The following is an 11,478-nucleotide window of genomic DNA, read 5'->3' as shown; positions in this document are numbered from 1 at the left end:
CGGATAAAAACGCACTCCGATTTAATCTGGTTATTACTCCTGCCCAGAAACTAGAATATGCATATAATTGTTTGATTTGGATAGAAAACAACTTTAAAGTTTTTAAAACTGTTTGAATGGTGTCTGTGAGTATAACAGAACTCATATGGCAGGCCAAAACCTGAGATTCTATACAGGAAGTGCCCTTCGACCATTTCTTGGCCTTCTATAGCCTCTTTATCGGAAACAGAGGATCTCTGCTAAACGTGATGACAAGGCTCCCAAACGGGAATGATGACTCTGCAGTCCCGAATGAAAACAGTAGCGCACGGGATAGTGGTCGATCTGAGAACAATGACAATGGTGCGCCGCTGGGGTTATCCATTTCTTATATTTTCAGTCTTTTGAAAGAAAACATCTCCCCGTCGTGGAATATTATCGCTATTTTACGAGAAAAATAGCATAAAAATTGATTTTAAACAGCGCTTGACATGCTTCAAGTACGGTAATTGAATATTTTGAATTTTTGTCAATGTATACGCCGCCATGGGTCACCCTTCGATAGTATCTTGAATGCAAGAACAAAACGCCATATTTGGAACCAAAACAACCTGGGAGTGCATTCTGACGACGAACAGCAAATGTAATCCAATTTTTTTATAGTAAATCTGAGTTTGGTGAGAGCCAAACTTTGTGGTGTCAAAATAGCTAAATATGATGGCCGGGCAATCTACTCAGAACATTATAAAATGTGCTTTCACCGAAAAACAATTTTAAATTCTGACATAGCGATTGCATAAAGGAGTTCTGTATCTATAATTTAAAATAATTGTTTTTTGTGAACGTTTATCGTGAATAATTTAGTAAATTCACCGAAGTTCTCGTGGGTATGCTAGTTCTGAACGTCACATGCTAATGTAAAAAGCAGTTTTTTGATATAAATATGAACTTGATTGAACAAAACGCCCTTGGGAGTGTCATCTGATGAAGATCATCAAAGGTTAGGGTGTTCACATTTAGCTGTGGTTTTGGTTTTTGTGACATTATATGCTAGCTTGAAAAATGGGTGTGTGATTATTTCATTTTGGGTACTCTCCTGACATAATCTAATGTTTTGCTTTCGCTGTAAAGCCTTTTTGAAATCGGACAATGTGGTTAGATAAAGGAGAGTCTTGTCTTTAAAATGGTGTAAAATGTTTGAAAATTGGATTTTTGAGGAGTTTGTAATTCGCGCCACGCCCTATCATTGGATATTAGAGCAGGTGTTCCGCTAGCGGAACATCTAGATGTAAGAGGTTTAACCTGTTGGGTCTAGGGGGGCAGCATTTGCCGTCTGGATAAAAAAAATGTACCCGGATTAATCTGGTTACTAATCCTACCCAGTAACTTTAGAATATGCATATACTTATCCTATATGGATAGAAAACACTCTAAAGTTTCCAAAACTGTTTGAATGGTGTCTGTGAGTATAACAGAACTCATTTGGCAGGCAAAACCCCTGAGACATTTCCTGACAGGAAGTGGATACCCGATGTGTTGTATTGACTTCAAACCTATCCATTAAACCGCCAGGGTTTAGGAATATTTTGGCACTTCCTATTGCTTCCCATAGATGTCACCAGCCTTTACAAAGTGTTTTGAGTCTTCTGGAGGGAGAGATCTGACTTGAACAAGAGCCATGAACGATGATGGCCCATTATAGACACCTTGCGCGCGAAGTTCATGTTGGGTACCCTCGTTCCAATATCGTTATAAAGAGTATGCATTCGTCCACCTTGAATATTATTCATGTTCTGGTTAAAAAGGCCCTAATGATTTATGCTATACAACGTTTGACATGTTTGAACGAACGGAAATATATTTTTTCCCCTCGTTCATGACGAAAGTCCGGCTGGCTTACATCATGTGCCTAACGAGACGGAGATTGCGGACATAAATGATGAGCTTTTTTTGAACAAAAAACTACCGTTAATTGGACCTGTGATACCTGGAAGTGACATCTGATGAAGAGAATCCAAGGTAATGGATTATTTACATAGTATTTTCGATTTTTAGATCTCCCCAACATGACGTCTAGTCTGCTCGCAACGCGTATTTTTCTGGGTGCTCCGAATTATTGCAAAGTGTGATTTCCCAGTAAGGTTATTTTTAAATCTGGCAAGTTGATTGCGTTCTAAGAGATTAAATCTATAATTCTTTAAATGACAATATAATATTTTACCAATGTTTTCCTAATTTTAATTATTTAATTGTTACGCTGACCCGGCTGCCTTACGGTTATTGGAGGGAAACGATTTCCTCAACATCAATGCCATAGTAAAACGCTGTTTTTGGATATAAATATGAACTTGATAGAACTAAAAATGCATGCATTGTCTAACAATGTCCTAGGAGTGTCATCTGGATGGAGATTGTAAAAGGTTAGTGCATCATTTTAGCTGGTTTTATGGTTTTGGTGACCCTGTCTTTGACTTACGACAAAACATTACACACACAACTCTTGTAAATGTACTGTCCTAACATACTCTAAATTTATGCTTTCGCGTAAAACCTTTTGAAATCTTGAAACGTGGTTAGATTAAGGGAGATGTTTATCTTTCAAATGGTGTAACATAGTTGTATTTTTTAAAAATTTGAATTTTTGACATTTATTTGGATTCAAATTTGCCAGCTCTTGGAAATGCACCTGCTGTTGATGGAGTGCACCACGGGTGGCACGCTTAGCGTCCCACCTAGCCCCAAGAGGTTAAGTTATGCCCAGTGTGTGTTTTACATTCTGATCTGTTAAGTTATGTCCAGTGTGTGTTTACATTCTGATCTGTTAAGTTATGCCCAGTGTGTGTGTTTACGTTCTGCTCTGTTAAGTTATGCCCAGTGTGTGTGTTTACATTCTGCTCTGTTAAGTTATGTCCAGTGTGTGAGTTTACATTCTGCTCTGTTAAGTTATGTCCAGTGTGAGATAGGCTACACTGGTTGCTGGATGAGGTCAGAGTACTCAATCCAGCCAAGCACGTCGTAACAGAAAACATCACGTTTAGACTAAGACTGTAGGTGGCAGTGAGATCTAAGAAGTGAGGTTTTGAACATACCAACAGCTTCAGCATCTCCTTGGTGTCGGGATCACCTCGATGATCTCCTGGTCAAGAGCAGACACCTACAGGCACAAACAAAGACCATCAGCTTTACAGTGGATCTCATAGAAACCTATCAGGATGCTAGTGTTCTCAAGATAGACCCGAGCATGAGTGTCTGAAAGATACAGGGTTTGAGAGGGATAGAACGGCCCAACAAACACAGGGAAAATCTGTCAGTTCCATCTTCCCTGCATTATCAATGACCTGGCAACAACCATGCCACAGCCACTTTCGATACAGGTAGGCACCAAATTGCCAACCTTATAGATATCATCACAATCACTTATCAGTCAAGTTATCTGAAGCAAGATGAAGGACCAAACTGCAAGGTAAACCTGAGCCATATATTCAGAGAGTTGGGCCAACTGTTCTTAATTGTAGACATTCAGTTAGATAGTATTGTTTAAACATCCCTCATGTAATATTATTAAATCGGAGGCTAACGTGTGGAAACCATAGAATGTTGTAGTGTCATGTAAATGCATCGTAAAGCAGGAACCTCAATGTCCCAACTCTCTAAATGCACGGCCACCGAGGAACCCCACTGACCTCTGGGACATAAGTTGTCCCTCCTCTCCCTCTCCTCCTCCTGCAGCTTGATGGAGATGCCTCTGAGCGGGGCCCCTCTGGATACGCTTCATCAGATGGGTCACATACCTAGGAGGGGACACGCATGGGAGAATACAGACGATTACAGTGAGAGTTGGGCTCATATATGACTCTTTATGCTTAGGAATGGGAAAAGATATCCTAAATAAAAAAATCACTGAGCTGATTTCCTGGTGATTTTACAGCCTGTTAATGTCCAACAATGACAGAGATAAGCACTTGAGGGTGTACTGTACACAGATGGGTACTTCAGACAGTATAGAGTAGACGGAGGTCAGTAAACTAGGCGCATGGATTTAGGGAATCTTTTATTTGACCTTTATTTAACAATAAAGTCAGTTAAGAACAAATTTTTATTTACAATGACGGTCTACCAAAAGACAAAAAGGGATGGGGCTGCAGGGGATGTGGGGCTAGGATAAAAATAAATGTAATAAAAAATATAGGACAAAACACACATCACGACAAGAAGAAACAACACAACACTACATAAAGAGACCTAAGACGACAACACAGCTTACCTCCTGGACTTGAAAACAATACATCTGACTCTAATAATCCCTTAATCATAGTTGTACCGGTACATAACTAAAACGGTCCGTAAAAACAACTAACAGTATGTTTCATGATGTTTGATTAGACAGGAGAACTTGTTTGAGTGGTTTACTAAGCATTGTATCAATCAGCTTTGAAATATCTGATGTGAAAACGACCAATTAGTGGCAAAACGATCAATTGGGTTGCCCAAGTGGGCACCAACACACACTACAATTTGAGCGTCTCTTTCCAATCCCTTTTATTGGTAAAGTGGCAAAGATCACTGACTTCTTATGGTCAACAACCACTAGGTCTACCCTACAGCACAGGGACAGTTCTCAAGCAGATGACAACCTCTCACCCCAGAAGCGGGCTGGAGTCCAAATTTGAGAGAACAAACAAAACAATGCCACAAACACTAAGATAATCAGAATCAACTTCCAATCAGAAGGCTTTTTACCTACTTGTATATTTGCAACAAAGAAAAAGCCAATTTCTGCATGATGGCTCAGGAAGCAAAATAACCTACATTGGGGATCAGACAATTATTAAATGTGCAACAAGCCCAATATTAACACCACTTGTACACATAAGGTCAAATATCTCTGACTTTGACATGAACTAGAGGTCAACTGTCAGTGAAATGAACTAGCACAAGTGTTCAACTATTGACCAATACTAGTCCTTTAAATAATAGGCTATACTTATAACATCTTAAACCACTAACATCCGTTTTGTGTTCCTGTATGTTTGTGCACTATAAGAGTTCTTCAAAAGCAGTTCACAAGAAGTATATTATGTTTAAGATATCCATGCAGGAACTAATCCACAACCTTGACATTGCCACTCCCTCCTCCAACCAACTGAACCAAAATAGCAACTTTACCCTTTCTTTACATTATTCTTCTTACAACAAAACAAAAAAAAAACCCCTGATTTAACACAGAATGTTTACGTGGAGCTAAAAGCCTGCGTAGTTTCAGCAACACAACTCCTTAACACAAAATATAAGGAACCTCATTTGGTCAACTTGCACCCTTCCAAAAATACTGAACTACCTACTCACTCTTTATATCGCATACAGCGCTGACGTGCTGAAACTACATTGTTAAGAAAATATCTGAGCAAGCACAGCACGATCATGTGACAAGAGGTATTGGTTTATTGACCACGTTGGTCTGAGGCTTGAAAGTGACCCAAGCTTGTATTGGAGCATTCACTCACCCAGAATCTTGTTGCATGTTCTTGCACCAGGGATGATGGCTATCTCCTCACACCCCCTCTTGTTGACGTGGAAGTCACTGCCCAACGTTATACTTCTCAATAATACCCTCCCTTTTTACCGTCTTGGTCCTACTCGTCCCTGTTAGGAAACCATCAGCTTGTTAACGGCGGAATCACACCAGTTTCTTGAGACAAATCCTCTAAATTGCCAACATTCTCTCACATATCCCATACTCTACACAACATCACTGCAATTATACTGTTCTTAAATTGTTTCAACCTCTGACACTGGTAGCTTAATGCAAACTACCCCGTAAAGCACACAACTACAGGAACAGTATTCACAAATATGCATACTAGTTAGCTAGATGCATCATATATTTCTTCTTACCAATACTTCTTGGTACGAGTAACTTTACGCATCAACCAACATTAATTCCTGGCTGTACAGACCACCACAAACTATTACATAAAATAATGTATTAACTTCTACACTGAGTCTGTATGGCAAATAGCTAACTAAGCAGCTAGTTAGCTAATAACATTTCTAGCCAAACAACCTTAGCTATATCCACTAACTCCACCAGACGCTTTTAGAACAATACCTACTACACACACCTAAACACAACTAGCCAGCTACGATTGATATAATGAATCCGCTCATAACCAGTACTAGATTAAAGATCTTGTGCTACTTCCCGGCAAGCTAGCTTGCCTACATTCTCAACTAGCTAGGAAACACACAATAAACTGGTAAATAAAATGCAACAAATCACAAATAAATATCTGTGAAAATGTGTCGTATTTTAATTAATATTTGATATCCTTGTAACGTTTCTGAACTATAAAGACAAAGATTAAACGATTTGATGTATTCAATTTTGTTAAATACCCACCATGTTGGCTTGGGCTGGCGGAAAAGAACTGGGGGAAGATGTACCGGAGTTAATCTCAAGCAGAAAAAATGCTGCAACATTTGTTTTTGTAGCTTTGCAACACTGCCCCTACTGGTTGTCTACCTTTGACACACTAAAACAAATGTACTGATCCAGTCCACTTCGTTGTACAATAGGCTCCCGAGTGGCGCAGTGGTCTAAGGCACGGCATCTCAGTGCTAGAGGTGTTACAAACCCTGTTTTGATCCCGGCTGTATCACAACCGGCCGTTATCGTCAGTCCCATAGGGTGGCGTCCGGGTTAGGGGAGGGTTTGCTAGATGTCATTTAAAATAATAATTTGTTCTTAACCACTTCCTAGTTAAATCAAATTTGTTTTAATTAATTTAAGATTCACTGAGTGTAACATTATTCTTAAATGGTGTGAAGAGTATCTATACATTATGTTCAACGTTTTGTCAACACTTAATTACATAACCACATGGTTGTTTTCTCACTTTAGGCCTACATAGCATGACATTGCAAACTGTTGCAAAAATGTATTGTATTAAATTATCGCAGCTTAGTATAATTATATCAAGGATCGTCCCACAAACCACTAGAAGCAGTGCAGCTGCAACCTATGAGGAAATGTCACGGGGAGATTCAATTGTGAGTCCCTCACCTCGCCTCCTCAAACCCCATTGGAGGGCGTCAGGGGGGATAACCTCTGGCTCTCTCTCATCCAATGGGCTTTAGGGGGGCGATGTGGTAGCAATTGAGATTTTTCCCCAAAAGGTTGAGAAGTACCTGAGAAGATGCTGTACCATAAATATCATTTTCTATGGTACTTCAATTCTTAGATCTCATTAATTAATGTACATACTAATAAAACAAATTAAGAAAAGGTTTTTTTATTTTACCCCCCAAGCCAAACTTGAGTTTCCCTTTAAACGTGGAGGAATAAAAAAGTGAATTTGTAAGGATACATGTACCGTCTCACACTGAATCCATGGGAAAATAGCCTTTCAGATAAAAAGTCTGATCATTTATCTTTCTGTACCTAAAATTAAATTATAAATTACATCAAATATATAAAAAAATAAATCAAAAGATGGGTCCTTCATTCCTTGAAGCCCATAACTAAGTTAAACCATTCAAATAGATTTGAAGTAACATTCATATTTTCAACACAATATTCCTAATACGTTATGAGTTCATTTCTAAAATCCTGCTTTGAAAATAATTGCCGGAGCAAGAGAGGGGGGATAAACTTGTGGTACTTACAATTCTACTTTCCACAGTTTGAAAGAAAAAGCTATCTTTATATTCTTTAACAGAATCCAACTGTCAAAACCAAAAAAATATAATAACTCTGTAAAACTTAAAGAGAATGTAAAACATTGCAGTCATATATCACACCCAACTTCTCTCCCAACATATTACACAACCACCCCAAGACAACTCTACAGTACAACACAGGAAGAAAGTGCCAAGAACCCCCCTCCCCCAAAAAACTCCATCTCTCTTTCCATTCATTTTCTCCTCTACGCTGCTATAAGATTTACATGCCATTTGGACATGCAGGAAATAAAATGGTAAATAACACAAGAAACAGTCAATTGAAAGCAATGAGGTCTGACTGACAGGCAAGATGTAGTACTGTATAAGCAATGACACCTGAAATTGAATGTGCTCTGGGTAGGAGCTTATCAAGCCAATGGGAGGACTTTGTAAGAGCTCCATTATGACCAGAAATAACTTTGTACGGTGGCTTGCTTCATACATCCACCTCAAATTGCCATTAAAACAGGCAGACATCTGCTCCAATAAGCCATGCAAATACACACTTATAGCAAATATTCCTCATTCTAGACAGGCTGTGGAAGGCTTGAGAAACTAGAATGCACATATCAATTTGTATATTCATTTTATCAGCTTAAAGCCAAAATTGCAGGAAAGAAATGAATTTCAACAGTGATACACCCTGCATTAAACCACTGTTAACAGTAGGATACAATACATCATATACAAGTACGTTCCACTCCAAAATAAAAGTGTCCACTAAAATGGAAATTATGTTGAAGTAATTTAATTAAAACAATTAATTGACCAGTGGTTCAATAATTATGGTATTACCTCTCAGCCACATTAAACAATATATTTAATCGCTATTCCAAACCTCCATGTTCTCTCAACATTACAGGTGGTAAATTGGCGGTGATACGGGGTGGAATTCCATCAGAGTTCTAGTTGACATTTTCCTGGCACAGGTGACGGATAGTAAGTAAGTCCATAGGATGGCATTAGGAACAAGAAGGAACCGTTCAAGGCCATTCTCTGGATGCTCTGTCTCACTAGATTCAACATCCTTCACTTTCAAAGTGAATTGTATGTCACAGTGTAACTGTAATCTAGTCTAATGTGGGTCAATTAAAAATGAGTGCTTCTCCAAACATCCTCAGAACACCAGGATCACATTATTATTCCAGCCCTGCACTAACACACAATGACTCCAATATTCAAGGAGTTAGTGATTGGCTGAATGAGGTGTTAGCGCTGGGCTACAACACCCCCCCCCAACGACTGAGCAACACTGGATTGAAGTCCTGACAAAAAGCCTGTCATACACCCAGCAGGTGGAGCCATTACCTGCTGACATGCTTACATGAACCCCACCCTGTTGTGCAGCAGCGACTGATGTCCCTGAACACAAAATGCCAAAATCCAACCCTAGCTTAATCATCTTTCGCAGAGACATCCCAGCAGAGGCAAGCTAGAACCCACCAATGCCCAAACCCCTCCCCTCAAAACACCCATTCAAGGGCACTATGAGAATTTCACTCAAAAACACCTTTTCCTCACCAGTTATTCCCCTCAAAACATCTCAGAGGAATACGTGCTAACCTATAAAATGTAAAAACAACAAACCAATAATTATCATTTCAGTACTCTCAACACAATAACTTAACCCCAGAGGGAACTAGTTCAAGTCACAATGGTGGGAAAAAACTAAAAATATACAATATCATTATGCACTACAAGCATGCCTGCTCATAGAGGTCTGTTGCCGTTGCATCCCCTCAGGCATTGCTGCCTCCATATGACGACCAACCTGGGTCATATTCAGCAGGGAGAAAAAAGATTTCCAAAACGCCCAGAGGTACTACCTACCTTGTACAATAACACAGCTTATTATTAAAGTTGCAAAATGTTTGGCAACAGTGTGCCCTCACAAAACACAACCATGGTCACCAGACATCAGTATCCAACACCCCCCCGGGAGGCGACATCACATCATACATTAATGTCTAGGTTGTGTATGTCTCATGTGGATTACATACATTGGCACAGGGTTAAACAAGGAGGGGGTTAAAGCCAGGGTTGGTTAAGTGTATTGTTAGAACAGACCTACACACAAGGCTGCTGACAGTTAAGTATATTGGGCACATCCCATCAATACAGTCTCTGCGGAGTCTAATGTCAATAACGGTGGGTCAACAATGTGAGTGCAGTCAAAAGACTCTTTTTGTCCCCCTCTGTCCATTTCTCATACTTCATAGCTATTTGAAAGAAAAAATACATTTTGCTCACATTTGAAAATTCACACATTAGCTATATATTTAACAAAAAAATCTACATAATTACATAAAACCCCAAATATCACTCCTATGGAATTAATGCTGTGAAGAATAGGCATGGTACATTGTCAACAGTTTGTTGGTTCAAGGCAATACTCCATACATTTTGCAAAAAAACAAAAGTGATATTAAAAAACACCGTGACAGATTTTCACCATACTTCTTAATATCCTTTTGAGCAATCCCATGTTTTCCATTTGGACTTGGCATTTGATAATCATCATTAATGTCTCACATATCTTTCCACAGGTCAAATACACCGGACGGGGATTAAACATTCTCTCCTTGACACAGAACATGAGATCATTCTAAAACCGGGCTTACCAGTGTGCTGCAGCGTTATGAACATTGCAGATAAACTAATCTCAAAGCTACATCCACTGAATTTTACTGACGGTTCACTGACAACATCCAAATTAACCCTAAAAGTGTTGCCCCTAGTCAACATTATTTCTGAACCACCTATTCTATAGATACTGTACCACCGTGGAACTAAACTCCACATTGGGTGGCATGTTATGTCATTACATTAAGCAGGGACCATAAATATCCTCTCAGTATGCAGGGGCCTGAGGCCTCCTCCGTCACCCTCTCCTGGCTCTGTGGGGTGCTGGTTTGGTTTAAGGCATTGGACAGTAGCAGTAAAGGCGACAGTCAAGCCACCCACCTCCCTCTCTTCTGTCCTTAGCGTGCAGTGTGAAGGAAAGCCCACTTTCGGTTTGCTACCATGTGGACATTGTTATGCTGAATCCAATCGTTTATAGAAGTTACCAGTTCCAACTGATATTGGTCCATTATTTACATGTAGTCAGTCATACCAACAAGCTTTCCTCTCCCAGGACTTGTCCCATCTACTAAATTCTCCCATAACTTTACTTCCCCCCATACATTCAGTGTGTGTTTATGAAAAGCAGGAGGCTGACTCTGTTGTGTTTCCATTGTCCAGCCCATCAATCACTTAAGCTAATTGCAAAAGCCAAGATCCCAATCCAGGCAACAGCGGGGCCTGCCAAAATATTCCCAAGCATACGTGGAGGAAAAATAATCAATTCAAAAATTCCCATCACAGACCCCACTTGTTTGGGTGTGTGTGTGTGTGTGTGTGTCGCGCGCTTCGCCTCATCACTCTCCGTGAAGTCTTCTTCCCGTTGGTCTAATACTTTTTATTTTCTCATTAAAACCTTATCGAGCAAAACTTGTCAAGCGATCTAGGCGTGCTGCTGATCATTTTGTGTCGCGGGGTGTTCTTCTTCCGTTTTTCTTTTGAAGAAGCAACAGCACCTTTAGATGGTAAAGAGACTGGTTAGAGGCAGGCTAAGCACCGGATACTATGACTGGGTCATGTCCATTGGGCGCAAGCGGAAGAAAACAGACTAAAGCATTGATGGGTCTAACCTAAACTTGTCCAAAAGCGTTGTTTTAAAATGTGCCTAATAACACCATCCTGTTGAAGTGAGAAGTAATTTCATTTCAACCGGAC

General features: G+C 39.7%; 1 non-coding gene and 1 pseudogene across 1 annotated transcript; both read right to left on the bottom strand.

The window, feature by feature from the left end:
* Positions 1-3,068: 3,068 nt before the first annotated feature.
* LOC123733201 (40S ribosomal protein S17-like) lies at positions 3,069-5,622 on the bottom strand (annotated as a pseudogene).
* On the bottom strand, positions 3,226-3,355 carry LOC123733202 (small nucleolar RNA SNORA71). The gene has a single exon (XR_006763657.1). It is a non-coding gene; the product is annotated as a small nucleolar RNA SNORA71 (small nucleolar RNA).
* Positions 5,623-11,478: the final 5,856 nt, after the last annotated feature.

Source organism: Salmo salar, unplaced genomic scaffold (genome assembly GCF_905237065.1).
Source record: "Salmo salar unplaced genomic scaffold, Ssal_v3.1, whole genome shotgun sequence".
Lineage (NCBI taxonomy): Eukaryota > Metazoa > Chordata > Actinopteri > Salmoniformes > Salmonidae > Salmo > Salmo salar.
Note: the sequence above shows the minus strand (reverse complement) of the source record. Positions and strands in the feature narration are given on the sequence as shown.